The 26,956-nt window shown below is 45.0% G+C and overlaps 1 protein-coding gene across 1 annotated transcript in view; it reads right to left on the bottom strand.

Moving 5' to 3' along the window:
- LOC126413178 (putative beta-carotene-binding protein) overlaps nucleotides 1–26,956 on the bottom strand; it is a 108,570-nt gene that overhangs the window by 53,659 nt on the left and 27,955 nt on the right. The gene's annotated exons all lie outside the window — the stretch shown is intronic.

Raw genomic sequence — 26,956 nt, 5'->3', positions numbered from 1 at the left:
TGTCGACCACCAGATGCTCGTACAGCACCTTATATACTCCTTGCAGAACTATCTATTTTGCAGCAGCGGACGGTCACAAGTCATCCACTCCCGATGCATAACCAGAGCACCCTCAGCAGACCGATGTCACTATCAGAAATTCAGGCTCGTTTCCCCTTGGCACAAACGCGTTACTGTTTCTGGTCCAGACCTGCTTGTTTGCTTGCTTTTCTACACCCATCTCCAGACTGTGGGATTACAAGAACACTTGTATTTTCGCATAGTTTGCCATAATATTATACCATTTTCGCGGTACTTCTTGATATCAAGCACACAGCAGTATCCTAGCTATCGCTTGCGCAACATAATTCCGAAGATATAGACTGGAAATTATTACTCTACAAACCCAAAACTTTAGCGAGGCGGAGCGGGCTGTAAACCACTGAGAAACTAGAAACGTATCCCATCTGTGAAGACATTTGCGTGACAACTGGAAAACAATAGAGGAAACTGTTATTTCCATTCACGAATACTGATGTCAGTAATGGAACAGATTCCAAATCATCCCTATAATTTACAAAGTCAACTAAGGTGTTTCTCACGTCTAGAGAACCAGAAAATGTGTCTTCCACAAGCCTTTCACACGCTAGATGTACACACCACAATCGATGCCCCTCAACTAAATAAAAGTGTGAAATGTGCAGAAGCAGTCAACTGAACAATTTACATGGGAGGGTGGGGGGATAATGGTCCAGTGCAAATACACATCCATATTGAATCTTTTCAAATTTCCACGGAATCACGAAAGCTATCCTACACATACTAAGTATTTGTTCGCCATTCGGTCGTCTAGAGGACAACATGGTTAATTCAGCTATATTCCTACACTCCAACATGCCTCTGCATTCCAACAGCCCCTACTGTTAAAGGGAAATGTGGATCATTCCCACCACAGGTCATTGGCGCCGCACGCCAAGCACGCATAGACAGAATCATCCTAGGAAAAAAAAAAGCCAGCCTCATATATCTTTTATCCCTGTACTTACAACTGTGTGTGTGTGTGAAATCTTATTAGACTTAACTGCTAAGGTCATCAGTCCCTAAGCTTACACACTATTTAACCTAAATTATCCTAAGGACAAACACACACACACCCATGCCCGAGGGAGGATTCGAACCTCGGCCGGGACCAGCCGCACAGTGTGACAGCATGTTTCCAAATTCCAGTATCATAGCTAAACCGGCCCCTGTCTACTTTTCGAGTATCTTTGCGAATGTAGATAGATGACTGTGCAGTACGTCCATTCATTGTTAATTGTAGAACACATACATCATCAAAGTATAGCAGACAGTGCTCTACACATTTCTAATGCCTCGAACATAGTGCTGAATTTACGATCTATCTCTGTGCTGATGAGGGTCACAGAGCATTCTCGCAGTCTTAGGGAAAAATTAGAGACTGAAAGACCTTGTCACACTGTCACTGACCAACCCACCCTGCAGCACCATTACCGATTTAATCTGCAACTGACCAGAAGTAGACTGCTACATTTCATGTCTCGCCCATCGAAGTGCACAAAATTTCTCCAGATGCACCCATGGTTCAAATGGCTCTGAGCACTATGGGACTTAATATCTATGGTCATCAGTCCCCTAGAACGTAGAACTACTTAAACCTAACTAACCTAAGGACAGCACACAACACCCAGTCATCACGAGGCAGAGAAAACCCCTACCCCGCCGGGAATCGAACCCGGGAACCCGGGCGTGGGAAGCGAGAACGCTACCACACGACCACGAGCTGCGGACAATGCACCCATGTTGAGGTTGTTAGCACCCCTCATCAGTGTATAGTAACAGATTTGAAAGTGCTGTGATGTAATAGCAGATGGTTAAGAAGAACAAAAAATGGGTGATATTTAGCATGATGGAGATCCAGAAGAATGGAGTTCGAAGCATTTTACGCAAATCAACTACGCTGGAGGCTCTGATACGCTGACAATAGTTCGAAAGCGTTTTTACATGCAATGAGTGTTTGTAGACCACATTATTTCGGCTGTTTAAGTGTTGTGAGCGTGTTGGAGAGCGTTATATATGCATTTATCAGTGACTTATTACTAACCTGCAGGTCTGCACATCTTTGTACCGCATTATTTCAGTGATTTACGAGTAGTTTGCAGCTCTGTATGCTGTGTTCTACATTACTTTGACAATTTACGAGTAGATTTCATGTCTGCACATCATTGTTCTGCATTATTAACTAGTTGGCATATCTAGGTGCTGTGTAGTGAATTATTTCGGTAATTTAGGAGTTGTTTGCGTGTCTGTGGAGCGTTTAACATGCGTTATTTCGGTAATTTACGAGTAGTTTTCTGGTCTGTAGGCTGTGTGGCGTGACCCCAAGCACATCACACTGTGTGTTTTGTATCAGTGTAATAAATAAACTATGTGAAATCCGTCCCTAAGTAAATTGCTCGAAAACAAATGAAGTACACTCCTTCCTGTTTCCAGCAGCCCAGCACACGCTGAGTCATTTTCCCGCCATTTTCCCCCCAGACCGCCATCTAGGATTATGTCATGGGAGGGACGACAGCACCCTCTTGTGGCAGTACTGTGTACTAGGTCAGTTGGACTCCAGACCACACAGTGGACACATTGGATGGAGGTACTGCCTCAAATTGTTTAAATAAAGAGTGCCAGCATAGGCTGAGTCCTTTTCCCGCCATTTTCCCCCCATGGCAAACCACCATCTTTTATTACATCACACAACAGATGACAGCACGTTCTGGTGGCAGTACTGTGTACTAGGTCAGTTGGACTCTGGACCTCATGGCGAACACATTAGATGGCTGTACTGCCTCCAGTTGTTTGAATGAAGACTGAATGCACAGTCTGAGTCCTCTTCCCACCAGTTCCTAGGAAGAGGTGGCAGTTGGATGACTTAGATTAGTCACCCGATGTTATATAACGATGTTATATAATAACACCGAGATATTGGAATGCACGTCCAGCTATTGGGACAGTGTTGTTAAGGAGGCAGTTGAGATTAAATTAGCGAGCAACCTCGTTAACAGGGATGGAGGTTTTTGTTTAAACTCTGTTTGGAATCCGGCTCTCTCCCTTGTCAAAAAACAGAGGGGCAGAGTCAATGCTACCTCACCTGTGAGTTCGTAGTCTCACTATCACTACCTCCGACTTTGGTCGTCTTTGGTGGCACTAGTGTTCAGTGTGTGTGTTATCTTTCCTGCATCAGTCCGAGAACCGAGGTTTTAAATTTGCGTGTACGTCACCTGTCTGTTGCAGTTTGCCTTGAAACTGGCGGGGTGTTCTCCCGCCGAAATATCGGCAGTCGCTGAAAGTGTTACCCGGCTGAATTCCTGGAAGTTATTTGAGGTATTGAATCATTGAATCACTCGCACACACATACACTCACTGTAAGTATGTAATATTTATATTAGTTGTAAACATACTATTTGCACCACGGTGTGCTCCCGTCATTACCATGAGATGACACTCGAAACTCAATTACTATATGGAACTCATAATATTCATGCCTCCAGGGCACTTTCCTGCAGTGGGCTGCTTACATCGAATACATTATATGAAAGTTATGATGCTCACTTACTTATTATTGCTGTCTGAACAATTTTATTCGTGGTCCACAAACATAATACGCTACGCCAATCACGTCGGCTGGCGGCAGATGCTCGATACCAGCCATCGTGTCGCTAGTACAGACATAGATTCACGTCGCCTTCTCTTGTCTATCTGTATGTGCAGTCTAATGTCTGAAACTGCTACATGGATTTTTATCCGGTTTTCACTAATAAATAGACTGATTCATGAGGGAGGTTTTCCTACATAATTAACAAACATTTCATACAAATTGTCTGAATTATGGAGAATTAAGGTTAAGTTGTGAACACATTGCCACTGTCACCTAAAGAACAGTCACCGAAACTCGAGAGAGCAGCAGTGCCTTGAGGCACCCGAAAGCGTCACTAATTTCACATATGCTGTGGTGGTCTAGTGGCAATCTGCCTTTGGCAGCTGTTGTGTGCGAACCTCCGCCATGAGCTGTGGTCGCATTGCTCGTTCGCGATAAGCCTGAGCGCTTATTGCAGCTTTCCGATGGGTGGTTGTGTTTGTGTGAATATTACCCGATGTCAGTGTGAGTCAATCAAATAGAGCAGACGCCTTGAAGTTCACCTTCATTTGGAACTTTGCTAAACCGAACTCTTACGAATCTTTTCTTGAAGAAGATGTGAAGATAGGTCGTGATGATCTAGTTGGTATCTATTTCTCGGTCGTGAGTACTGTTGTCAGTGTCAAAATGATAAATGTCGATCTTAGCGATAAAATTTTCGAACCTAGTGAAACTTTTAGATTCAAGCACTTTGACGGAAGCATTGATGAATATATTGTTACCCATTACGGTTTTGGTCTGAGAACAGCAAGGATTTTCGAGTTACCTTTTGAAGTCCCAAGTGAGCAAATGAAACCAGAAGTATCGTCTTATGGGAAAGTAGTCAATAATGTTCCAGAAAAGTCGCCGAACTCGCATACGTTTGCGGCGCTGAATGGTATCAGACAACTTAAAGCAGAACTACGGAAACATGTCCCACCTACCGGTGTATAGCCATGTATGAAGGGTAGCATACAATGTCTGCAGGTTGTCGCTCAAAGGGTCATATGTGAACCTAGCCGGCCTCTGTGGCCGAGCGGTTCTAGGCTCTTCAGTCCGGAACCGCGAAGCTGCTACATTCGCAGGTTCGAATCCTACCTCGGGAATTGATGAGAACGAAGTCTTTCGCGACGGCACTTATGTATAAAAATTCTCGGTTTTCTTGGCACGTCAATTCTTGATAAGATCCCGAGCTTTCTATACTACCGAATATAATAGTAAAATGAAATCACTGTTGGAGGACAGTACGTATAAATGTCTTAAACGGGACCGAACTTTGACGTGCAGCAGAAAAACCATGAAGTTACTGAAGAATTCCGGGCTACCAGGCAATGTTATAAAAAATCTCAAAGTCCGAGCTCCTAGACCGCCCAGGTTGTACGTACTACCGAAGATCCACAAGGATAATGTTCCCATGAGACCTATTGTCAGTGCAATTGGTTCTCCGACTTACAAGCTGGCCAAATACATAACAAAGTTGTTGACTCCGATAGTCGGCCGGTGTGAACATCACATCAAAGACTCCCAGATGTTCATTGAGAAATGACATTTTGGTCAGCTTGGATGTGGTATCGCTGTTTACAAAAGTTCCGGTGGAGGACACTTTACAAATGCTGGCGGATCTTTTTCCTCCTGAAACTATAAAGTTGTTCGGGCTTGTGATGACGACCACTTACTTATTGTATGGTAACAAATGTTATGAAATGACGGACGGTATGGCGATGGGCTCTCCGTTGTCTCCATCACTGGCAAACTTTTCTATGGAGAATTTTGAGGAACGTGCATTAAATTCGGCTCCCCTCCCCACATCCTTATTTTATCGTTCTATTGACGATACATTTACACTCCTGGAAATGCAAAAAAGAACACATTGACACCGGTGTGTCAGACCCACCATACTTGCTCCGGACACTGCGAGAGGGCTGTACAAGCAATGATCACACGCACGGCACAGCGGACACACCAGGAACCGCGGTGCTGGCCGTCGAATGGCGCTAGCTGCGCAGCATTTGTGCACCGCCGCCGTCAGTGTCAGCCAGTTTGCCGTGGCATACGGAGCTCCATCGCAGTCTTTAACACTGGTAGCATGCCGCGACAGCGTGGACGTGAACCGTATGTGCAGTTGACGGACTTTGAGCGAGGGCGTATCGTGGGCATGCGGGAGGCCGGGTGGACGTACCGCCGAATTGCTCAACACGTGGGGCGTGAGGTCTCCACAGTACATCGATGTTGTCGCCAGTGGTCGGCGGAAGGTGCACGTGCCCGTCGACCTGGGACCGGACCGCAGCGACGCACGGAAGCACGCCAAGACCGTAGGATCCTACGCAGTGCCGTAGGGGACCGCACCGCCACTTCCCAGCAAATTAGGGACACTGTTGCTCCTGGGGTATCGGCGAGGACCATTCGCAACCGTCTCCATGAAGCTGGGCTACGGTCCCGCACACCGTTAGGCCGTCTTCCGCTCACGCCCCAACATCGTGCAGCCCGCCTCCAGTGGTGTCGCGACAGGCGTGAATGGAGGGACGAATGGAGACGTGTCGTCTTCAGCGATGAGAGTCGCTTCTGCCTTGGTGCCAACGATGGTCGTATGCGTGTTTGGCGCCGTGCAGGTGAGCGCCACAATCAGGACTGCATACGACCGAGGCACACAGGGCCAACACCTGGCATCATGGTGTGGGGAGCGATCTCCTACACTGGCCGTACACCACTGGTGATCGTCGAGGGGACACTGAATAGTGCACGGTACATCCAAACCGTCATCGAACCCATCGTTCTACAATTCCTAGACCGGCAAGGGAGCTTGCTGTTCCAACAGGACAACGCACGTCCGCATGTATCCCGTGCCACCCAACGTGCTCTAGAAGGTGTAAGTCAACTACCCTGGCCAGCAAGATCTCCGGATCTGTCCCCCATTGAGCATGTTTCGGACTGGATGAAGCGTCGTCTCACGCGGTCTGCACGTCCAGCACGAACGCTGGTCCAACTGAGGCGCCAGGTGGAAATGGCATGGCAAGCCGTTCCACAGGACTACATCCAGCATCTCTACGATCGTCTCCATGGGAGAATAGCAGCCTGCATTGCTGCGAAAGGTGGATATACACTGTACTAGTGCCGACATTGTGCATGCTCTGTTGCCTGTGTCTATGTGCCTGTGGTTCTGTCAGTGTGATCATGTGATGTATCTGACCCCAGGAATGTGTCAATAAAGTTTCCCCTTCCTGGGACAATGAATTCACGGTGTTCATATTTCAATTTCCAGGAGTGTATGATCTGGCCACACGGCGCAGAAGCTCTCGAACGATTCATGGAACACATGAACAGCATACATTCGAACATCCAGTTCACTGTCGAGATGGAGAAGGAAGGGAGACTGCCTTTCTTAGACGTTTCAGTACAACGACAGGCGACCGTGCGTCTTGGCCACTCTGTATACCGTAAGGCGACGTATACCGATTTATACCTGAATGCACAGAGTTTCCATCATCCTGCTCAGAAGAGAGCCGTTTTGAACACGTTGGTGTTGTTGTTGTTGTGGTCTTCAGTTCTGAGACTGGTCTGATGCAGCTCTCCATACTACTCTATCCTGTGCAAGGTTCTTCATCTCTCAGTACTTACTGCAACCTACATCCTTCTGAATCCGTTGGGATATAGAGCAAAAACTGTTTCTGACGAGGACCACTTAAGGTCCGAGATTAACCATCTGAAGTACGTGTTCCGAAAGACTGGCTATGGTGCACGCGATATAAAGGCAGCGTTCTCCAAAAAAATGAAACGTGAAAATGCTGCACACTCACAGGATGCACCACCAGTTACGGTTCTTCCTTTTTGTGGCACTATTTCCATCAAAATAGGAAGAGTCCTACGTAGACGGGGTAAAAGACCGATTTTTCGTCCTCCTAAGAAAATTAAGGAGATGGTGCGCCCTGTTAAGGACAATCTTGGCCTAAGGATCCCTGGAGTTTATAATATCCCCTGTGAGTTTGGAAGCAATTATATATGTCAACCATTCGTACCGTTTCCGACCGCTGTGCACAACACCAACGCCATATTGAAAATAGAGAACTGGAGAAATCGGCAAATGCGGAGCAAGGCCTCATGAACAAACATAAAATATTGTTCGATGAAACAAAAATTCTGTCCCATGCCTCCACGTACTAGGATTCTGTTATTAAGGAGGCTGTTGAAATAAGAATGAGCCAAAAGAACTTTAACCGCGATAGCGGATACCATCTGAGCAGTGCATGGAAACGAGCGCTTGATGCAGAGAAGCAGCAGAGACGTTTCTTCCAAGGTTTACGTTCCAAAGGAAGCGGTGGCGCCACCGGCGCACACATTGACACCGTCTGCGACAGCAGTACGTAATCGCCGACCAATCACAAGCGGACCAATCAGAAGCCGTCCACGGGCTATATAAGGCCACCACAGCGGCAGGGAAGACAGTCAGTTGCTCCTGACGATGACGATGGAGGATATCGTCGAAAGCTAGAGATTTTATCAAGAATTGACGCGGCAAGAAAACCTATAATGTCTTATATACTCGGGCACTGATGTATGTGTTTAAGTAGTTCGTAGTCAAGAGGACTGGTGCCCTCAGATTTAAGTCCCATAGTGCTTAGAGCCATTTGAACCATTTTCTGTGATCCTAACGTATACAGCTGCGCATGGTCCAGCTGCCGGCCGCCGAAGCCGCTGGACATGCAGCTGCGTCTTCTATGTAGATAACGTGCGTGGCGGCTGTCACTAGACTCACACCCGCCGCCCCCATTCTGGTCACTCCTCAAACTGATAGTGGTAATGATAACAATATTCCAATGAAGTCACTGAAGTGGTAGAGGTAACTCCGGCCGCATCGCAACCAACCGAACGTTGCAAGGAACCTTAAACGAGCCAGTTTCGATAAGTATTCCGAAATTGGATACACCGTCTAATGACGAGAACTAAACCTGAACAAGATACTGCAGCTGAAAAATCTGCAAGTTCACAGAAATGCCACTCCCCCAGAAAAAAATTTAAAAAAAGACGATGTATCCCACGTCAAGTTGCTGAGCAAACAGTTCCATCTAAAGCACGAAAGCCCATAAATTAAACGAAAGTTCAGAGGAATTTTCCAATCGTACTCAGCCTACGCCAACTCACACACCGGCCGGTGATAATTCACCCACCTCCGCGGAAGAAAAGACACAGATGCAGCTCTACACAAAGGTACTTCAGAAATCCCCCCTACACCCGCTATATACACGTTCAGGTTTTCGTTTGAGAAGAACTCAGCGGACAAGAGTGCAGAAGATGAGAAAAATGAGAGAAACTCCCTTAAGTTTTAGACAGGCCCTATCCGTCTCCTCTAACGAACGGTTACTCCTCCCAGAACAAGCAACAGGAGGGAGGTATGTGTCTAAACTAATTGGCAGATTTCACACTGACTGCTTGTATGAAAGAGTTGAACTTATAAAACGTTTTAGATTATGAACGCGTCTCAGGCCAGCAGAACTGTAACTCTGAACATAAACAGCATATGCAGTTCAATGAAATTAAATACCTTAAATGACTTTCTGTATGCAGACGAAGTACATGCGCTACAATTGATTCGGGAACAGGAGCGAATTGAGGACTGCAATACTCTCGAAGTAAGGTATAATAGCCCAGCTCGCTGAAAAACTTACAAATAATAGTAAAATCAAACTGCCTATTTGCTTCTATCTCGGGTTCTCGGGCCGACGTTCGTCTGATGATTTTACTGCGTTTCGCCAGCACGAGTGGCTGGCATTGTCAGAGCTTCACCGTCCATTGCCGGTGGTGAACTGGAGCCGAGCTCGCGGTCGCAGACTATATGTACCTGGCGCGCCAACGTCCGAGGGCTCCTCCGCGGTCATTTCCGGTGCGGTTCTCCTCTTGCTACCTGCGACGGTCGTTTGCTGCAGTACGGGAAGCCAGGATCCATTTACCTTAAGGCTTTCATCTTTCTTGTTGAAGCTGTTCCCACGTTTGTGTATTTCTACAGCTTCTCTAAACAAGCGGGTGTGATAGTGCTTCTCTACAGCCAGAACTTCCGTGTTGGAGAATTTTATTACATGGTCGGTCTCACTCAGCGCGTGCTCTGCCACGGACGATTTCTCTACCTGCCCCAACCTGCAATGTCGCTTATGTTCTTTGATCCTGGTGTTGATTGATCGTCCAATCTTTCCGATATAAACTTTTCCTCATGCGCATGGTAAGCTGTATATTCCCGGCGTTGCAAGTGGGTCCCTTTTATCCTTTGCCGATCTAAGACATTCTTGATTGATCGTCCAATCTTTCCGATATAAACTTTTCCGCATGCGCATGGTAAGCTGTATATTCCCGGCGTTGCAAGTGGGTCCTTTTTATCCTTTGCCGATCTAAGACATTCTTTGATCTTTCTTGTCGGTTTTAAGATTGTCTTTACGCCGTGTTTGTGCAATATACAGCCGATTCTGTCCGTCACTCTGGGAATGTATGGTAGAAATGCCCTACCCGACATTTCTTTTCCTGGTTTCTTACTTCACCGAGTGTTTGATTCTGTTATACCTCTAATATAATTTGTGGAGTACCCATTGCTCCTCAGAACACTTTCCAGATGTTGCATTTCGCGTTTGAGGTGCTGCGGCTCACATATACGTCCTGCTTGCGTTACGATCGTATGAATCATGCCTCTTTTCTGGCTCGGGTGGTGGTTTGATAGTTTGTGCAGGCATCAGTCTGTGTGTGTCGGCTTTCGGTGCACGATATGTCCCAGGTTTCCGCCGTCCCTTGTGACCAGCACGTCTAGAAATGGTAGTTTTTTTGTCCTTTTCTACTTCCATTGTAAATTTTATGTTGATGTGGAGGCTGTTCAAGTGTCTAAGGAAGTCACCCAACTGTTCATCACCATGGCTCCACACAACGAAATTATCATCGACGTACCTGTACCACACTTTAGGTTTAGAAGTCGCTGAATCCAGTGCCTGTGCTTCGAAATGTTCCATGAAGAAGTTGGCCACCACTGGACTAAGACGACTACCAATGGCAACGCCTTCCAGCTGTTCGTAGAAATAACCATTCCACGTGAAATACACTCCTGGAAATTGAAATAAGAACACCGTGAATTCATTGTCCCAGGAAGGGGAAACTTTATTGACACATTCCTGGGGTCAGATACATCACATGATCACACTGACAAAACCACAGGCACATAGACACAGGCAACAGAGCATGCACAATGTCGGCACTAGTACAGTGTATATCCACCTTTCGCAGCAATGCAGGCTGCTATTCTCCCATGGAGACGATCGTAGAGATGCTGGATGTAGTCCTGTGGAACGGCTTGCCATGCCATTTCCACCTGGCGCCTCAGTTGGACCAGCGTTCGTGATGGAGGTACAGACCGCGTGAGACGACGCTTCATCCAGTCCCAAACATGCTCAATGGGGGACAGATCCGGAGATCTTGCTGGCCAGGGTAGTTGACTTACACCTTCTAGAGCACGTTGGGTGGCACGGGATACATGCGGACGTGCATTGTCCTGTTGGAACAGCAAGCTCCCTTGCCGGTCTAGGAATGGTAGAACGATGGGTTCGATGACGGTTTGGATGTACCGTGCACTATTCAATGTCCCCTCGACGATCACCAGTGGTGTACGGCCAGTGTAGGAGATCGCTCCCCACACCATGATGCCAGGTGTTGGCCCTGTGTGCCTCGGTCGTACGCAGTCCTGATTGTGGCGCTCACCTGCACGGCGCCAAACACGCATACGACCATCATTGGCACCAAGGCAGAAGCGACTCTCATCGCTGAAGACGACACGTCTCCATTCGTCCCTCCATTCACGCCTGTCGCGACACCACTGGAGGCGGGCTGCATGATTTTGGGGCGTGAGCGGAAGACGGCCTAACGGTGTGCGGGACCGTAGCCCAGCTTCATGGAGACGGTTGCGAATGGTCCTCGCCGATACCCCAGGAGCAACAGTGTCCCTAATTTGCTGGGAAGTGGCGGTGCGGTCCCCTACGGCACTGCGTAGGATCCTACGGTCTTGGCGTGCATCCGTGCGTCGCTGCGGTCCGGTCCCAGGTCGACGGGCACGTGCACCTTCCGCCGACCACTGGCGACAACATCGATGTACTGTGGAGACCTCACGCCCCACGTGTTGAGCAATTCGGCGGTACGTCCACCCGGCCTCCCGCATGCCCACTATACGCCCTCGCTCAAAGTCCGTCAACTGCACATACGGTTCACGTCCACGCTGTCGCGGCATGCTACCAGTGTTAAAGACTGCGATGGAGCTCCGTATGCCACGGCAAACTGGCTGCCACTGACGGCGGCGGTGCACAAATGCTGCGCAGCTAGCGCCATTCGACGGCCAACACCGCGGTTCCTGGTGTGTCCGCTGTGCCGTGCGTGTGATCATTGCTTGTACAGCCCTCTCGCAGTGTCCGGAGCAAGTATGGTGGGTCTGACACACCGGTGTCAATGTGTTCTTTTTTCCATTTCCAGGATTGTAGCTCGAGGTGAGACATGCATGGAAGAGCTTTGTGATGTCTTGCGGGAAAATGGAACCGATGTGCTCCAGAGCGTCGCTGAGTGGCAGAGGTACATATAGTCTGCGGCCGGGAGCTCGGCTCCAGTTCATCACCGGCAATGGAGGGTGAAGCTTTGACAATGTCAGTCACTCGGCCGAAGAACCCGAGACAGAAGCAAATATGCAGTCGGTCAACAACTGGCCACGAAAGCCTTAACAATTTTGTAATAGTGGAATGGCCTGTACCGTACACAACATCCGAATCGTGAACGTATATGCCCAATCTGGCAGCGGCAAATGTCGCAATAGAGCAGAGATTTTTTTAAATATTAGGTTGTCCCTCTATTCGGATTGCGCCATGATAATATTATTTTAGCGAACGTGTGGTGTCACCGCCAGACACCACACTTGCTAGGTGGTAACCTTTAAATCGGCCGCGGTCCGCTAGTATACGTCGGACCCGCGTGTCGCCACTATCAGTGATTGCAGACCGAGCGCCGCCACACAGCAGGTCTAGAGAGACGTCCTAGCACTCGCCCCAGTTGTACAGTCGACTTTGCTAGCGATGGTTCACTGACAAATTACGCTCTCATTTGCCGAGACGATAGTTAGCATAGCCTTCAGCTACGTCATTTGCTACGACCTAGCAAGGCGCCGTTATCAATTGCTATTTATCTTGTGATGCATGTACCGTCAGACCGATGTTCACCAATTATGGATTAAAGTTAAGTATTCCGACAGCTACGTACTTTATTTGCTAGACTCAAATCCTTTAACTGTTCCAGACCTCCCGCCAGCCTGCGTGAGCTTAAACGCGTGCCTTTCGGCTTCACCTACTAGTGGCTTGGCTGCCTTGCCAAGTCACAACAGAACAATTTTAATTATGTCTTGAGTCCCAAAGATCAAGTCCCAAATTTTGTCTCGTTTGCTGAACTGGAATACGTAATTAAAGAGTTCGTTTTAATTAACACGTATTAGCAGAAAACGGTGATGCGCTTGGTTTTACGTTTATCACTAATTGCTTAGCAGTTCGCTTAGATCGCATATTCGTATGTGATAACTTAAAGCCCAACGTGTTGCAAACGGAAGAACAGCCCTCCAGCTTTACTGACCATATTGTATTTACACGAATAACTCACATGGATAGACAGGGCACTTAACGCGATAGAGGTTGCTGGAAACTATAAGTTTCACCCTTTCAACATGCCGAATGCCAGCAACATTTCAGCAAAACACGTCAGGAATGTGAAAGTAAGTTCACTTCCTATGATTCTGCTCTGACTTCGTAGCTTAAATGCGGAAGACGAAATTAAGGAAAACGTTAATAGAATATTTGCGCGAAAATTGTTTCTGGTACAAGAAAACAGCCGAATTTTATTTCTAATGCCTGCGTGACCCATTCAGACCCGACGCATCAGTCAATGGAAATAATGTAGCAGTTAAGAGAATCAAATCCAAACTTTAGGCTTCGAGGCAGAAACAATTATAACGTTTCCAAATTCGTGCAAAAGAGCAGGGTGCTGTTTTCCGTGAAGAAACTTCGCTATAGCAGCGAAGAAGTGGTGGAACAATTCTTACAGCGCATAAGGAACCTAAAAAGGAAAATTAGGGCCATCTTGCCACCCTTGTATTGGGCAGTGCTGCTGGTTACGAAGCACAAGACGACCTGTTATAAAATCTTCAAGGAAAACTCTGCACTGAGACATCGCGGAGTCTTATAGTGGAGACTGGCGATGGCGATCTGGTAACTGGCATTGCGCAAAGACCGAGAGACATGTTGCCTGATTCTAATGGCATTCCGGTAGCTTTACCAGGCAAATGAATCTAAATTGCTCTATGTATGTAAAGAGTTAATAAATCCTTGTACAAATTCTGAAGCAATACTTAGATGGCTCTGTCGTGCTAATCCAGAAAAATCCATGCCGTGCGTCAGTGAAAAACTTATGACGTATTACTCTGATGAATACTGACTATAAAATTACGGCGTGCATACTTGCTCGACGATTAAAAATGATCATGCGTGAAGTAACCAGCCAATATACCCTCATTATGACTCGAAAATAATTTGGCAAAGTGGCAGTGCTCGTAACTTACTAACAGGCATGAAAGCTTCATGGTACAAGGCAATAAACAGGAAAGTAGCAACCAAACTGGAACATCACGCCATCCGTATAGCAGATTCGCCAACGTGTGGGTATTGCGGCTTAATAGATACCGAGGAACATAGATTTATGTGCGCTACACTGACGGAAATGTGGCAGTTCATTAGGCTAATGTTGCACCAAACAGTATCATGACTGCAGATTTTTTGAATCCCAGTAATGTGCCCCACCCATACATAAAAAAGAATACTGGAAACTGGCTAAAAGGCCAAGCAAAGAAGATTTCCAGCAATATTTTGTCCTTCTGTACCACATCCTAATGAAGACAAAAGACTATAGGAAACAAATTGTCAACTTTTTTAAAATTGTTGTTGTGTGAAACTTAGTGCCTATTTTAAAACGAAAGAGATCGATCACAGTACCTAAATAGTAACTCTACATTGATTTTTTTCTTCTCATACCTCGTTTTTTATGCTGTCTGGAAAGGGAATAGACGTTACCTATGAAATAGCCAGGTCTGTAATTTCGGTTTGAAGATTTCTTTGGCGAAAACTATGTCCTCTCGCCAGTCATATATTTTTTTCTGATCTTATTTTTAGTTCTGTGAGCTTTTCTGTTAACCAGAATAAGTCAGTAACTTGATTTCTACTGTTCTACGATATATTCATCGTCATATGGAGCACCCCAAATGGTGGTGAGAGCTTTCGGCCAGTGGAGTGCTCAGAGTTATTTCAGTAAATAAACTTGGGGACAGTATGTAAAGGGGGACGAAAATCTAATAGTCATGGGCGACTGGAATGCAGTTGTAGGGGAAGGAGTAGAAGAAAAGGTTACAGGAGAATATGGGCTTCGGACAAGGAACGAAAGAGGAGAAAGACTAATTGAGATCTGTAACAAGTTTCAGCTAGTAATAGCGAATACCCTGTTCAAGAAACACAAGAGGAGGAGGTATACTTGGAAAAGGCCGGGAGATACGGGAAGATTTCAATTAGATTACATCATGGTCAGACAGAGATTCCGAAATCAGATACTGGATTGTAAGGCGTACCCAGGAGCAGATATAGACTCAGATCACAATATAGTAGTGATGAAGAATAGGCTGAAGTTCAAGACATTTGTCAAGAAGAATCAATACGCAAAGAAGTGGGATTCAGAAGTACTAAGGAATGACGAGATACGTTTGAAGTTCTCTAACGCTATAGATACAGCAATAAGGAATAGCGCAGTAGGCAGAACAGTTGAAGAGGAATGGACATCTCTAAAAAGGGCCATCACAGAAGTTGGGAAGGGAAACATAGGTACAAATAAGGTAGCTGCGAAGAAACCATGGTAACAGAAGAAATACTTCAGTTGATTGATGAAAAGAGGAAGTACAAACATGTTCCGGGAAAATCAGGAATACAGAAATACAAGTCGCTGAGGAATGAAATAAATAGGAAGTGCAGGGAAGCTAAGACGAAATGGCTGCAGGAAAAATGTGAAGACATCGAAAAAGATATGATTGAAGGACAGACTCAGCATACAGGAAAGTCAAAACAACCTTTGGTGACATTAAAAGCAACGGTGGTAACATTAATAGTGCAACGGGAATTCCACTGTTAAATGCAGAGGAGAGAGCAGATAGGTGGAAAGAATACATTGAAAGCCTCTATGAGGGTGAAGATTTGTCTGATGTGATAGAAGAAGAAACAGGAGTCGATTTAGAAGAGATAGGGGATCCAGTATTAGAATCGGAATTCAAAAGAGCTTTGGAGGACTTACGGTCAAATAAGGCAGAAGGGATAGATAACATTCCATCAGAATTTCTAAAATCATTGGGGATGTGGCAACAAAACGACTATTCACGTTGATGTGTAGAATATATGAGTCTGGCGATATACCATCTGACTTTCGGAAAAGCATCATCCACACAATCCCGAAGACGGCAAGACCTGACAAGTGCGAGAATTAACGCACAATCAGCTTAACAGCTCATGCATCGAAGCTGCTGACAAGAATAATATACAGAAGAATGGAAAAGAAAATCGAGAATGCGCTAGGTGACGATCAGTTTGGCTTTAGGAAAAGTAAAGGGACGAGAGAGGCAATTCTGACGTTACGGCTAATAATGGAAGCAAGGCTAAAGAAAAATCAAGACACTTTCATAGGATTTGTCGACCTGGAAAAAGCGTTCGACAGTATAAAATGGTGCAAGCTGTTCGAGATTCTGAAAAAAGAAGGGGTAAGCTATAGGGAGAGACGGGTCATGTACAATATGTACAGCAACCAAGAGGGAATAATAAGAGTGGACGATCAAGAACGAAGTGCTCGTATTAAGAAGGGTGTAAGACAAGGCTGTAGCCTTTCGCCCCTACTCTTCAATCTGTACATCGAGGAAGCAATGATGGAAATAAAAGAAAGGTTCAGAAGCGGAATTAAAATACAAGGTGAAAGGATATCAATTATACGATTCGCTGATGACATTGCTATCCTGAGTGAAAGTGAAGAAGACTTAAATGATCTGCTGAACGGAATGAACAATCTAATGAGTACACAGTATGGTTTGAGAGTAAATCGGAGAAAGACGAAGGTAATGAGAAGTAGTAGAAATGAGAACAGCGAGAAACTTAACATCAAGATTGATGGTCACGAAGTCAATGAAGTTAAGGAATTCTGATACCTAGGCAGTAAAATAACCAATGACGGACGGAGCAAGGAGGACATCAAAAGCAGACTCGCTATGGAAAAAAAGGCATTTCTGGCCAAGAGAAGTCTACTAATATCAAATACCGGCCTTAATTTGAGGAAAAAATTTCTGAAGATGTACGTCTGGAGTACAGCATTGTATGGTAGTGAAACATGGACTGTGGGAAAACCGGAACAGAAGAGAATCGAAGCGTTTGAGATGTGGTGCTATAGACGAATGTTGAAAATTAGGTGGACTGATAAGGTAAGGAATCAGGAGGTTCTACGCAGAATCGGAGAGGAAAAGAATATGTGGAAAAAAAAATACTGATAAGGAGAAGGGACAGGATGATAGGACATCTGCTAAGACATGAGGGAATGACTTCCATGGTACTAGAGGGAGCTGTAGAGGGCAAAAACTATAGAGGAAGACAGAGATTGGAACACGTCAAGCAAATAATAGAGGACGTAGGTTGCAAGTGCTACTCTGAGATGAAGAGGTTAGCACAGGAAAGGAATTCGTGGCGGGCCGCATCAAACCAGTCAGTAGACTGATGACCAAAAAAAAAAAAACTTCGGGAAATCAGTGCAGTGGATAAATCGTGAACAGATTCTGGAATACACTGGTAAACCCGCGAAGATAGACCTCGGGCCTGTCACGGAGCTGCGACTGTTCCCGTACAATGACAGTCATCTGGACAAGGACGGAAAACGAAAAGAGATACTTTTTATTTACCGTTCTACCATAATAGAAGTTAAACCAAATTAAGGAAACGGCATGGAAGCCATAAAAAGAAGTTAGTGGTTCCCCACATCTCTTCTGAGCAAAGGGTGACGAAATTTCTCAGTTCTAACAGTGGTGCAGAACAGTGCATTATAGGTTATTTATTCCCTGTGTTGTTTAATGAGGCTTCAAATTGTCAGAAAAAATTCTTCAACAAAAAAGGTAGTGGAGCGTTTTGTTAGAAGCTCAAAGGCTATAGGATAGAATCCCTGGTGGTTCATTTTTTTCACTCTGCCTTTTAACCTGTCATTGACATCGGAATGATATGGAGATTCGACAGAAAAGAAACATGGCTCGGATTCCAAGTTCCACTGCAGGCCCCATTTCCCTGGTTGTATAACTGGTTACGGACATGCAAGTCACTTAAGTGACACCCAGTTGATGGCAGTCGAATGAGAGCATTGCGTAGCGAAAAAACATGTGAGTCTAAAACCTGTGGTTTTCAGTTATGTATGCACAGAGTAAAACGCAGAAGGGGAAGCAGCTTCACTGCGTTTACACAAAAAAGTTGTGCTGCGGCGCAGCAGACGACTCAGCTTGCTGCTTTCTTCTTTCCTTGAGTCAAACACAGAAGCAAACACAAATCTTTGCATATGGAGAGAAAATTGTACACAAGACTGGTAAACGGATGTCTACTGGCGAGAAAGAGATTTAGGCCTTTTAGATATCATAAATGGATGGGCACAGTCCACTCGTATGGAATTCAGAAATTTTTTGCGGATGAATACAAAAATTTCGAAATACTTCTACTGACGATTGAGGGACACATTTCGAAATATGACGACAGTTTCTGACTACTAGTTTCTGCTTCCGACAGATTAGCAGCCGCAGTTCCTCTCTATTTTCCTGCAAATTCTTCGAACAACGGGTAGAGACTTACTGAGCTTGATGTATCGAATATATATGACCAAAAGCGAAAAGATAACCACCACCTCCTCATCAGGCAGTTTGAAATGATCAAATATTTTTTAACCAGTAGGTTTCCTGCAGTCGTTTGAGAACAACTGCTTGTTGTTGTTGATGTGTTGTTGTGGTCTTCAGTCCAGACACTGCTTTGATGCAGCTCTCCATGCTGCTGTATCCTGTGCAAGCTTCTTCATCTCCCAGTACTTACTGCAACAGACATCCTTCTGAATCTGTTTAGTGTATTCATCTCTTGGTATCCTTCTACGATTTTTACCCTCCTCTCTGGCCTCCAATACTAAATTGGTGATCCCTTGATGCTTCAGAATATGCCCTACCAACCGGTGCCTTCCTCTAGTCAAGTTGTGCCACAAATTTCTCTTCTCTCCAATTCTTTTCAATACCTCCTCATTAGTTGTGTGATCTACCCATCTAATCTTCAGCATTCTTCTGTAGCACCACATTTCGAGAGCTTCTATTCTCTTCTTGTCCAAACTATTTATCCTCCATGTTTTACTTCCATACCGGCTACACTCCATACAAACACTCTCAGAAACGACTTCCTGACACTGAAATCTATACTCGATGTTAACAAATTTCTCTTCTTTGCCATTGCCAGTCTACATTTTATATCCTCTCTACTTCGACCATCATCAATTATTTTGCTCCCCAAATAGCAGAATTCCTTTTCTAGTTTAAGTGTCTCATTTCCTAATCTAATTCCCTCAGCATCACCCGACTTAATTCGACTACATTCCATTATCCTCGTTTTGCTTTTGTTTATGTTCATCTTATATCCTCCTTTCAAGACACTGTCCACTCCGTTCAACTGCTCTTCCAAGTCCTTTGCTGTCTCTGACAGAATTACAATGTTATCGGCGAACTTCAAAGTTTTTATTTCTTCTCCATGGATTTTAATTCCTGCTCTGAACTTTTCTTTTGTTTCCTTTACTGCTTGCTCAATTTACAGATTGAATAACATCGGGGATAGGCTACAACCTTGTCTCACTCCCTTCCCAACCACTGCTACCCTTTCATGTCCCTTGACTCTTATAATTGCCATCTGTTTTCTGTACAAATTCTAAATGGCCTTGCGCTGCCTGTATTTTACCCCTGCCACCTTCAGAATTTGAAAGAGAGTATTCCACTCAACATTGTCAAAAGCTTTCTCTAAGTCTACAAATGCTAGAAACGTAGGTTCGCCTTTCCTTAATCTTTCTTCTAAGATAAGTCGTAGGGTCAGTATTGCCTTGCATGTTCCAACATTTCTAAGGAATCCAAACTGATCTTCCTCAAGGTCGAATTCTAGTAGTCCTTCCATTCGTCTGTAAAGAATTCTCATTAGTATTTTGCAGCTGTGACTTATTAAACTGATAGTTCGGTAATTTTCACATCTGTCAACACCGGCTTTCTTTGGGATTGGAATTATTACATTACAGGGTATTTCATCTGTCTCATACGTCTTGCTCACCAGGTGGTAGAGTTTTGTCAGGACTGGCTCTCCCAAGGCTGTCAGTAGTTACAATGGAATGTTGTCTACTCCGGGGACTTTCTTTCGACTCAGGTCTTTCAGTGCTCTGTCAAACTCTTCACGCCGTATCAAATGCCCATTTCATCTTCATCTACGTCCTCTTCCATTTCCTAATATTGTCCTCAAGTACATCGCCCTTGTATAGACCCTCTATATACTCCTTCCTCCTTTCTGCTTTCCATTATTTGGTTAGAACTGGGTTTCCATCTGAGCTCTTGATATTCATACAAGTGGTTCTATTTTCTCCAAAGGTCTCTTTAATTTTCCTGTAGGCAGTATCTATCTTACCCCTAGTGAGATAAGCCTCTACATCCTTGCATTTGTCCTCTAACCATCCCTGCTTATCCATATTGCACTTCCTGTCAATCTCATTTTTGAGACGTTTGTATTCCTTTTTGCCTGCTTCATTTCCTGCAACCGCTTAGCAAAAGAAAATTCGAATTCAAAATGTGTGTTGTTTTTTTATACTCCAAAGAAGTGGTTCAAATGGCTCTGAGCACTATGGGACTTAACATCTTAGGTCATCAGTCCCCTTGAACTTAGAACTACTTAAACCTAACTAACCTAAGGACATCACACACATCCATGCCCGAGGCAGGATTCGAACCTGAGACCGTAGCAGTCCCGCGGCTCCGGACTGTAGCGCCTAGAACCGCACGGCTTATGCTCCAAGTGAAATGTTTACGAAAAAGTGCTTGAGAAACTTAGCTTCCGTCATTTCTTTCTAGATGTTACACGATTCCTGGAGTGGCACGGCGAATAATACTGGCATAAAGAGTCCATGAAAAAGAACATCGGCAATGAGTCACAACAATGAATCTCAGTGCGTGCTAAGCTTCAGAAATGGAGTGCTCTAAAACGAGCTAAACATGTAGATTAGCATGTTTCTTCGTATTTTTTCTTTTACTGTGCGACCTCAGCCAGCCTTCAATACATACTGAATCACTCACACACATACACCCATGATTGGCCTACAGTATTTAAAGTGGTTGTAAACATATCACTTATATCACGATGCGTTCACATTATTGCCATGAGATGTCTGTCCAAACACCATTCAGTATCGAACACATAACTTTCATGCCTGCAGATAAATTTCATTGCCTGCGCTGCTTGCATTAAGAAACTTACACTGAGGTGACGAATGGGATAGCGATATGTACAATTACTAATGGTGGTAGTGGTTCAAATAGCTCTGAGCACTATGCGACTTAACTTCTGAGGTCATCAGTCCCCTAGAACTTAGAACTAAACCTAACTAACCTAAGGACATCACACACATCCATGCCCGAGGCAGGATTCGAACCTGCGACCATAGCGGTCGCTCGGTTCCAGACTGTAGCGCCTAGAACCGCACAACCACTCCGGCCGGCATGGCGGTAGTGTCACGTACATAAGGTACAAAAGGACAGCACATTGGTGCAGCTGTCATTTGTACCCAAGTGATCCATGTGAAAAGGTTTCAGACGTGATTATGTCCGCGCAAAAGGAATTAACAGACTTTCAACGTGGAATGGTAGTTATAAATAGACGTATGAGACATTCCATTTCGGAATTCGTTAGGGGATTCAATATTCTGAGAGCCACAGTTTCAAGAGTGTGTCGCGAATACCAAATTTCAAGCATTACCTCTTATCACAGACAACGCAGTGGCCAACGGCCTCCACTTAACGACCGAGAGCAGCGGCATTCGGGTGCAGTTGTCAGTGCTAACAAACGAGCAACACTGCGTGAAATAACCACAGAAATCAACGTGGCCGCGTACGACGAACACATCCGTTAGGACAGTGCTGCCAGATATGGCGTTTATGGGCTGCGGTGGCAGACGAGCGACGCGAAAGCCTTTGCTAACAGCGCAGCACTGCGACATCGGCTGCAGCGCCTCTCCTGGGCGCATGGAAATTAGAAATTTGTGGTAAGGTCTTATGGGACCAAACTGCTGGGGTCATCCGTCTCTAAGCCTACACACTATTTAGTCTAACTTAAACTATCTTACGCTATGGACAACACACACATCCATGCCCGAGGAAGGATTCGGACCTCCGACGGGAAAAGCCGCACGGACCGTGACACGGCGCCCCAGACCGCGCGGCTAACCCGCGCCTCCCTGGGCGCATGACCATATCGGTTGCAACCTAGACGATTGGAAAACCGCGACCAGGTCAGATGACTCCCGAGTGCAAGATGGGGGTGGCTCCATAAGGGTACGGGCTGTGTTTTCATGGAAAGGACCGGGTCCTCTGGTCCACCTGAACCAATTATGGCTATATCCTCGATTACTTGGAGACCTTTTGCAGCCATTCATGTAGTACATGTTCCCAAACAACGACGGTATTTTTATGGACGACAATGAGCCACATCACCGGGCCACAATTGCTCTCCATTGATTTGATGAACATTCTGGACAATAAGAGCGAATGATTATCCCGCCCTGATCGTCTGACATGAATCCGATCGAACATTTATGCGACGTAATCGAGAACTCAATTCGTGCACAAAATCCTACACCAGCAACACATTCACAATTATGGACAACTAAAGAGACAGCGTAGAGCAATATTTCTGAAGAGGACTTCTATCGATTTGTTGAGTCCATGCTACGTCGAGCTGCTGCACTACGCCAAGTAAGAGGAAGTCCGATACGACATTAGGAGTTGTCCCATCACTTTTGTCACCTCATTGTACATGAAATTGTTGATACTCTCACTTACTTAACGTAATTCTCTAAATTTTATTCGAGATCTCCAAACAAAACAGGCTACGCCACTCAAATCGTGTGGACGTAGACACACTACTGGCCATTAAAACTGCTACACCACGAAGATGACGTGCTACAGACGTGAAATTTAACTGACAGGAAGAAGGAGCTATGATATGCAAATGATAGCTTTTCAGAGTACAAGGTTGGCGCCGGTGGCGACACCTACAACGTGCTGACATAAGGAAAGTTTCCAACCGATTTCTCATACACAAACAGCTGTTGACTGGCTTTGCCTGGTGAAACGTTGTTGTGATGCCTCGCGTAAGGAGGAGAAATGCGTACCATCACGTTTCCGACTTTCATAAAAGTCGGATTATAGCCTATCGCGATTGCGGGTTATCGTATCACGACATTGCTGCTCGCGTTGGTCGAGATCCAATGACTGTGAGCAGAATATGGAATCGGTGGGTTCAGGAGGGTAATACGGAACGCCGTGCTGGATCCCAACGGCCTCGTATCACTAGCAGTCGAGATGACACGTATCTTATCCGCATGGCTGTAACAGATCGTGCAACCACGTCTCGATCCCTGAGTCAACAGACGGGGACGTTTGCAAAATAACAACCATCTGCACGAACCGTTCGACGACGTTTGCAGCAGCATGGACTATCAGCTCGGAGACCATGGCTGCGGTTACCCTTGGCGCTGCATCACAGACAGGAACGCCTGCGATGGTCTACTCAATGACGAACCTGGGTACACGAATGGCAAAACGACATTTTTTCGGATGAATCGAGGTTCTGTTTACTGCATCATGATGGTCGCATCCGTGTTTGGCGATATCGCGGTGAACGCACATTGGAAGCGTGTATTCGTCATCGCCATACTGACGTATCACCCGGCGTGATGGTATGGGGTGCCATTGGTTACACGTCTCGGTCACCTCTTGTTCACATTGACGGCACTTTGAGCAGTGTACGTTACATTTCAGATATGTTACGACCCGTGTCTCTACCCTTCATTCGATCGCTGCGAAACCCTACATTTCAGCAGAATAATGCACTACCGCATGTTGCAGGTCCTGTACGGGCCCTTCTGGATACAGAAAATGTTTGACTGCTGCCCTGGCCAGCTCATTCTCCAGATCTCTCACCAACTGAAAACGTCTGGTCAATGGTGGCCGAGCAACTGGCTCGTCACAATACGCCAGTTACTACTCTTGATGAACTGTGGTATCGTCTTGAAGCTGCATGGGCAGCTGTACCTGTACACGCCTTCCAAGCTCTATTTGACTCAATGCCCAGGCGTATCAAGGCCGTTATTACGGCCAGAGGTGGTTGTTCTGGGTACTGATTTCTCAGGATCTATGCACCCAAATTGCGTGAAAATGTAATCACATGTCAGTTCTAGTATAATATATTTGTCCAATGAATACCCGTTTATCATCTGCATGTCTTCATGGTGCAGCAATTTTAATGGCCCGGAGTGTACTTCACATTACCCCAGCGGAGCCGGCCCGGGTCAATGGTTTACTTTAATTCTCCAAAGCACACTCTCGACAGAGGTGAAGTGTATTGACTTAGTGTCTTGTAGTTCATGTCACTCTTTACCACAACTGCGAAATACACATTTTTAGAACTTACAACGAAGATCCACACGTACCGAGTTCACATCAGTTTCTACTGGCCTCGTGCCCCAGTGGCGCAATTGGTTAGCGCACGGTACTTATAAGGCAGTAGCCGTGAGCAATCTACTGGCCTCGTCATAATTACGCCTTTGTGCACTTGTAACGAGAACTTTTACGTGAGATTCGTATGTCTTCCTTAAAGAACTCACTCTTCAGTCAATTCACAATACTACAATAATATCGCTCAGAGCACACGTTTATTATAACCTAATGGATCTCCAATGTCCTTCCACATCGTAGGACATCATAGCAATTCTTTGCACCATTTCATTTCAAGATGACTTTCAGCTCGAAAAATCCACAACTTCCAAATTCCTCAATCATTGACCTCTTTGTAGAAACCAAATTGCTTCAAAGTACTCCCTCTCACCCAATATATTTTCTTATAAATGTTTCCGAGTAAATAACAATATTTACAAACACACTATAGGATTAACAATTTGAATACACAAAAGTTCACATATATTAATATATCAGATTAATTACGGGGTTAAATCCATAGATTATTAACCAACAGTGCCGCCTGGAAATGGCCAGTAAGTTGATCATATTACACTGACGGGAAAAAGCATTGCACCAGTAAAAACAATAGAAGTAGATTAATGAAATTTCGGGAATACATTTTTCCAGGTAACACATTTAAGTGAGTAACGTTGCGAGATCACAGGTTAATGTAAGCGAGAGATAAGGCATCGCAAGTTTGAACTACTGGCACATTAAGAACCAGTTCGACCGCCAGAATGTTGAGTGCATGCATGCAAGTGTGCATGAACTCTGTTGCACAGGTGCCCGATGTCAGTTTACGCAATGGAGTCTGTAAAGGGACACGCTCCTCCAGCGTTACTCTTCCTCAACAGAAGCAGTGGATACCAGACCTAATTTTCGAATTTTGGACAGGTCTTTATTATCTCTACTGTTTATCTGAAAAATGCCACATCATTTTATACACAATATATTATAAGCTAAAAACTACGAATTTGGATTACTTTATCTTCGTTGTTACAGTCGATATGTATTGTATTGTATGCAACTGGGGACCTAGAAACGACGGAGAGGCTTCGTCCCCACTGCAGCCTGCAGTAGTACGAAACCCCACAACAGGCTACAGCAGTCCACGCACCCCACCACCATCGCACACCAAACCCAGGGTTATTGTGCAGTTCGGCTCCCAGTGGACCCCTTCCATCATCCCATCCCTCCGGGAACGTCTCACACCAGACGAGTGTAGCCCCAATGTTTGCGTGGTAGAATAATTATGGTGTACACATGTATGGAGAAAGACAGTCGATATGTACTAGCTCTGTATGTACAGTTAAAATAATTTTTTTAGAAACATTTCAAATTACGAAATATTTGGCACACTTAAAATTTTTATTATTTGTTACACAATCTGGAACTGTTCATTATGTTTATTTCTGGATTCATTTATAAAATAATAGAAATTCATTTGTCAAGAAAATTTGTAAACCCTTTGGAATATTGTTATTACGGCAGAGTGAGGAAGGCGTGGAGGGTATGCCTCTGTTGTGATTACACTTGTTTTTATATTTTGGAAGTACAATGTAATTTTGGCTCTGTTAATTAGAAAATTCAAAAGACAATGTGATATAGGAAAATGTGACACAAATAAACATAAAAAACCTCCACGCGCATTCTTCAACTTTATTTACGTCAATCGGAACCTGAGAACCTAAAATGCGAAAACTTCAGCTTCAAGAATCAGACCCCTAGACATGAAGAACTGGAACCAGCTACAAAAGAAAAGATAAATTAGTTTATTGTAAATCTTACTCCTCTCGAATTTTCTATAATGACTTTAGCATCGACGACAGTATTGATGACAAAGAAGCGAGGAGTAGATTACTTCTCCCATGCTTGTTGCATTTGGTCAGTCAATACAGGGACCATTGTAAGGTGGCAGAATAAATGAAGGTCAGATTCACACCTTACATGAGAGCTTTATACACCGCAATGAGAAGGTGAATAAGACACATAACGTAATTCAGCGGTTATGAGCAAATTTACTTACCAGTATGTAACGCAAAAAGGGATGACAGTCAATCGACAGTAATTAACACACAATTCCTATATAATTCATGTCTTTGAGTGGAAGGTGGAACAAGCTGCACGAGTCTTTTGAGTTTGAAAGCCAGGCAGAAGCGAAGGCATGCTGCAAACGTTACCACAGAAACCACTTAAAGGGGTGGCAGGTGGAAAGTCAACGACCTGACCAGGTGACTCAGGTGGGAGAAACGCAGGTAGTGGCACATCTGCAGAGGGACAGAGAAAGTTTTAGAAAGCTGTGTTTCGAAATTCCAAAGGGATACAGACAAAAACCAGTGAAGCATTTAGATCACGTGTCCAGCAAGTGCGACACACGTGAAGGTCAATTTACTTTAGACGTCTAGAAC

The sequence above is a fragment of the Schistocerca serialis genome, chromosome 7 (genome assembly GCF_023864345.2).
Source record: "Schistocerca serialis cubense isolate TAMUIC-IGC-003099 chromosome 7, iqSchSeri2.2, whole genome shotgun sequence".
Taxonomy (NCBI): domain Eukaryota; kingdom Metazoa; phylum Arthropoda; class Insecta; order Orthoptera; family Acrididae; genus Schistocerca; species Schistocerca serialis.
The sequence above is the reverse complement of the archived record's forward strand: the minus strand, read 5'-3'. Positions and strand labels throughout refer to the sequence as shown.